Raw genomic sequence first — 5,994 nt, forward strand, 5'->3', positions numbered from 1 at the left:
TTTGAACATGTTGATTTCAAAGATTCAGTTATAGAATTGGGCAAAATTATTTTAGTTTATAGAATTCCTGAGACTATAGCTGAGAATAGAGAATTACATTGGAAATACTGATTTGAGAGTTATCATTCATATTAAGGGTGGAAAGGAGTTTCACTGTGGATGAGATTACTTCTGAATCACCCTTCCTTCTATCCATCTCTTTATCTACATCTGAGTATTTAAAAGGAAAAAGTGAGTGTACAAAACTCTTAATCTTTGGCACTGTCCTGTGTGTTGAGTGTCATCCTGTCTACAGAGAGTATGTTGTCTTTGATATTCTTTGCCGTATTATGTGCTATGGAGAAAAATCATTTTTCCACAGAGCAGACCACAGTGGTTCACTATTGCCAGTGAGTTGGTGGGCACAGTTGGATATGTAGGAAAAAATAATGAACCCCAATATAATAGGGGATTCCAAATAATGAAGTCCCTATTACAATGGGGTTTATTATTTTGTCCTACATACCCAAGCATATAGGCCACAAAACATGACTTTTTCAATAACATAAATTTGATATTCTTATTTCTACATGCTAAAGTCTCCATTTTTTTTTTCTCTGTATGGCTAGAAATGAGCTGGAGAAAAAAGGGTATCATTTATTGAGCCCCTCTAGGATTTTAACCTGCAGGTGGGTAGCAGTCAAAGCTATTGATGTGAATGAAGGGAAAGTTCCAGAGGAAGTGCCTTAAAAATGGAGAGAAGAAAAGATAGAAAAGAGGAGTGAAGAGAAATGAGTTAGGCTGAAGAGAGAAGAGGAGGACCTACTTCTTAGGGAAACTAATGTTGAAGAATCAGGACTATACATAGTATTGTCAGAAGAAAACTTGATGAAAACCGTAGCATAACAGAAAGGCATAAGAAAAAAAGCTTTTCAAAAAAATAGTGTTTGGGGGGCAGAATAAAAACTAGTCAGTAAAACCAAGCACTGAAATGTACAATAGGATAGGGGCTAAAACATATCCGTAATATCCGGTAATCAGGATGTAACTGGGGCCTTAGAGTGAGCTTAAATTGGAGAAGAGAGCAGAAGAGGAGAAGGGAAGGGGCTGGGCCAGGTTGTATCATTCTTGCTACTATTAGGTTGGTGCAAAAGTAGTTGCTCTTTTTGCACTTAGAAGTACAGCAAAAACTGCAATTACGTTTGCACCAGTCTAATAGAATTGTTTGTGCACGTGTGTATAGGCAAGCAGATAGATGTATGCATATTTTCATCTTCTTTAGCTTAATTTTATTTAATCAGCAAAAACATTCTTGCAGGAGTCCTATTAAAATTGTTTGTGGTCAGAATTTTAAAATCAAACATACAATGATATAAACTACATAAGTATGTTTGTTTATATCACTGATACCAGTAACCTTAATCATACACACTAATCCAGGGACAAACTTGTCACACATAGAGCTGATTTTTAACAAACCACAAACATATTCTGTGCAGGAAAATTCTATGAGTAAAATATGAACATGAGAAAACATACTCTGTCATCTTCTATATTTTAAAAGGATTTCTTTTTTCTCAAGAGAGACAATTTTTTTGGCCAAAATATGTAGTTTACTCATAGTATACACAATTTTATGCCTGCCTGTTTGTAAACCATCTCATTTTACCTAACAAAAGCAAGCAACCATAGACATACCAGCTATGTTAGGCTCTGCCAGTATTTAAAGTGCCAACTTCAAAAATACTAGGTTAAGCAATTTTCTACTGTTACTTGTGTGACTTATAGCATGTTGTGGTGAACCTGAATATTTTTAGCCAGCATCAAAAGTCAAAATGTAAATAAACAGAACCAATGGGCTACTCTTCTAAAAGAGTGTTGTTTCTGGAACACAAAATTCATGCTTTTTCAAAAAGCAAAAGGATAAAATTGTACATGATTGGACTTTAGTCTAATTGATGGGGAGTCTTAAACAATTTTAGGAGCTTAACACTGAAATAGCCCTTTGGGGTATTAACTCTGTCAACTGGCTTGCAAATCAGAAAATTGATAGCTCTATTATGAAGGCATGTGAAATATCATATACACAGACTGAATAAAATGCTTAATTCCTCTGTGAGGTGACCAGAAATTGCTGACTGATTTGTTGGCTTAAATCCTGCTGAATGGGTCCCTTTCAATGCCTTAAGACTGTTCTATTAAATAATTTAAAATAGCTGATACTAAAAAGGAAGAAATACATACATTCAAATGGATTCTATTCAAATTAGAGGGTGTTTTTGAGGCAGATATTCCTGTAAAAATGATTAGTATTTCAGCTACACTTAAAAACTGAAACCTGAAGCTGAGTAGGGAAGAAGAAAGAGACAACTGGATTTTTTCTCTGATATTTCCTGTTCTTTTCTCAATCATCCCCACCAAACCGAGAATATTATTATAGTATTTTTATTGATCAAATTATTCTTAGCATAGTATTATATACCAACTGTCAAGTCAATAACCAGATTAAACAAAAAATAATATATTTATTGAACATCTACCATGTGTCAGGCATTTTTTTAGGTATGCAATATAGTATGGTATATAAAACACTGTCCTTGCCCTAAATCAGCTTATATATTGCATGTGAGATGTTCTGAGAATTTTAAAGGATAAATTATATTATGACTTTTTGAGTAACTTTTTCAATAAGTTGTTTTCAAATAACTAACTTTAAAATAAACTTAAGACATCTTACATACATACAAATTGTTCATTAATGTAATTAAATAGAGATAGCAATATAAAGTGGAAATAGGAATGAGATTATAGTACCAAATACAATCATGTAAAGTCTGATAAACTCATCAGAGGTGGGAGATGTATTTGATTCTTAGCTTTCTGGCAGCATGTTTTAATATTACTTAGGTACTGGTTAAGATCTTGTGCTCTGAACTTGGTAGATGGAATTGGTAGGTACAGATGCGTATAGACAACTTATTATCAACTTTAAAGATTCTCTTTAAAATTTATCCATAAAACTCTTCAAATTTGCCTTACAACATTATTCACAAGCCTGAGAGATCAACTAATTATTTTCCAATTCCTTCATCATACCTTATTCACCTCATAGAATCAAAATTGCATGGTCTCACTTAAGCATTGTCCTGTCTTGGGGCAGTCTCCAGCTTCCAACATTTTAACTCAATCCTATGAATTTATTTAGAGAATGTGTGAGTGTATAAAAACTAACAGGATGTTTCTTGGAATAGCACCAACTGGCATTAGAAATATTGGGCTAGTTCCTGCTCTCAGATAAGGAACAGACATGGTGAGCTAGCACATGAACCCACAGAATTTTCCATCAAAGGGGATAAATATCTCTTATAATCTATGCTGGCTAGTTATAACTACTCTACACTTTATGCGCATGAGTAAAGAAAAACAAAACAATGATAGAAAATAAATTCCTCTCAGAAATTCCCAAAATCTTGTGTTCTCAAAGCATGTCCTTATTTATACTCCCCTGCTCTTTCTTGGCCTCATGGATTCTTTGGGTCATCTATGCAGGCATTTTCTTAAAATGTGCTTTTAAAATGAGAAAGAATGCATGACCAATGCCTTTGTCGCACATTCAGAATTAACTGGTTCATAATTAATTCATTACCAATTGAATAATTGTGACAATTGGGTTGGGTGTGTGATGGTAAGAGCCTTTCCAAAGTAAAGTGTGATAGATGCTGACCATATCTATTATGCTCAACCTTGCCTTGATCTCAAAACACAGGAGATACCTGATTGAGAACATTCACAGACTCGCCATTATTGTACAGTGATAATGTAGTGTGTAGTGTGAAGTCTAGCACTAGCACAGCAATGGGGATGCATTTGGCGAGGGCCTTGCCCAACTAAATCCCATTTTGGTTTAGAATTTTTGTGTTCATTTTGATTGAAAAATAGTCTGTTATATTCAAAAATAGATAAAACAAAAACCAAATGTAACTCTTCAATACATTAAAACTCTGAAGAACCAAAAATGATTCTACCATACTCTAAGCATTGTGCTCAATCCTAGTGAAACTTTGTTCTTCATATGATTACTTTTACTCTTATTAGGCTACCTGAAAATATAATATAGAAATTTCACATCAGAATAGAATAGATATGAGAAAGTTGAAGGGTCTCATATCTCCATTAACTTTTGTTAAGGAATCGAATTACTACCCTATGGAAAAGACTTTCTGACTTAAAAAAAAGAAAGAAAGAAAGAAATCACCCTATCATTAAAACCACCTTGGCAAAAATTATGACAGTAAGATAAATCTAACAGGAACAGACTCCATCTTGCTTCTGACCTCATAGGCTAACTGCCCTTCCTCATTCTTGGATGTAGGCCAAGCTAACTATGGTAGAAATTTAGTTTATAGATTAACTTAAAAGCAAGGATGATAATAGTCTCTTCCTGAAAAAAAGGTCCTGCTTGTTCAGAGACCGAAAACGTTTTTGTAAAAGTAAGAAAAGGCCACTATATTAGAATTATGGTGGTGCCTGAATTTTGCAATGCTTTAAGCATAGTTAAGCAATAACCAGCTGTTTTTTTCTGGCTTGCTTATGCTCAGGAATCATGTAACTGGAGGTCACAAGATTTGTAACTTCCCCAATTGTTCCTAGTGATATCATCCTTGTTGTGAAAACCTAAGATTGATCTTTGAGATATTTTTCAACGTTCTGCATTCAGGCATGCAAACTGATGCCACCCAGACCTGTGACTCATACCAAAGAACTAACTCAACTGGTTCTATGACCCCCATGCAGAAACTGACTCTACAGTTTGGACATTGATTTCATCCTCAAGCAATCAGCAGCACCCATTCCCCGGTCCTCTGCCCATCAAATTTCCTTCAAAATCTCTAGCCTCTGAGCTCCTGGGGAGGCAGATTTGAGAAATATATCCTGTCCTACTGCTCAGCTGCCTTTCGATAATTAAACTATTTCTGTGCTACACAGCCTCTGTCTCAGTTTGTTGCTTTACCTGTGCAGTACAAGCTATGCCTTCTTATTGGTTGTTGAATGATACAACTCTTGGAACAACTACATTCAAATAATGTCAAGACTAAGATTCATGGATCATTGGGGAGAAGAGATTGATATCAGGTTTCCCGAGGTGTTTTGATAGTCCAGATGAGAAGAGAAGTTAGGGAACAAGAATGGAATAATCCATGATCCTTAGTCTTAGTGCATTTTCATTAAAACAAAATTTAATTTAAAAATTTCATTTTGATGAAATTTTATTTTAACAAAGTTAAAATTTCATTTTAGTGAAATTTTCTACCAGCCTCATCTTAAGAAGGAAAGAATATTCATTCTTGTCTAAATAATAATAATAATAGTAGTAGTAGAAAGTGAGTATTATAAGTATATAAGTCACTTTAAGATACATATTTTTTCTTTCACACAATTTTGGATGTATCTGCAGTTCAGTTGTAGATTTATTTTATTAATCATCTTTAGAACTGAATATGATTTTTAAATCAGAAATATAATTATTTATTTAATAAGTTATTCTTAACCGTCTCCTGTGTTCTGTTTATATTACAAATCTGCTGGAATTTCTACAACTAATCTTTGTGTACCTTGATCTTTGTCTTGTTTTCCAATTCTAAGTCCATTTGTTTAAATTTCTTTGAAACTTCCATAACCTTATATACAATATTATTATATTGACCCTCAGCCTTGCCCTTTTTTTTCTGATTTTTAGCTTTTCTGTTAAAATGTATTAACTTTGTTATTATTTGACCATAAAGATGATTGGAGACATCCTGCTGTATGGGATATTGCTGATGAATGCTGGGGCAGTGCTCAACTTTAACCTGAAAAAGAAGGACATGCAGGGCTTTGGGAAGGAGGTGTGGGAGCCCAGCACAGGTGACAACATTAGGGAATTCTTACTGAGCCTCAGATACTTTTGAATCTTCACCGTCCTGTGAAATGTCTTCATGATGTGCTGCATGGTTGTGCTGTTTGGCTCTTGAGTCC

The 5,994-nt window shown here is 34.4% G+C and overlaps 1 pseudogene; it reads left to right on the forward strand.

Moving 5' to 3' along the window:
* The first annotated feature begins 5,755 nt into the window (after positions 1 to 5,755).
* Positions 5,756 to 5,990, forward strand: LOC105507487 (annotated as a pseudogene).
* The last annotated feature ends 4 nt before the right edge of the window (positions 5,991 to 5,994 follow it).

This window comes from Colobus angolensis, unplaced genomic scaffold (assembly GCF_000951035.1).
Source record: "Colobus angolensis palliatus isolate OR3802 unplaced genomic scaffold, Cang.pa_1.0 Scaffold15, whole genome shotgun sequence".
NCBI lineage: Eukaryota > Metazoa > Chordata > Mammalia > Primates > Cercopithecidae > Colobus > Colobus angolensis.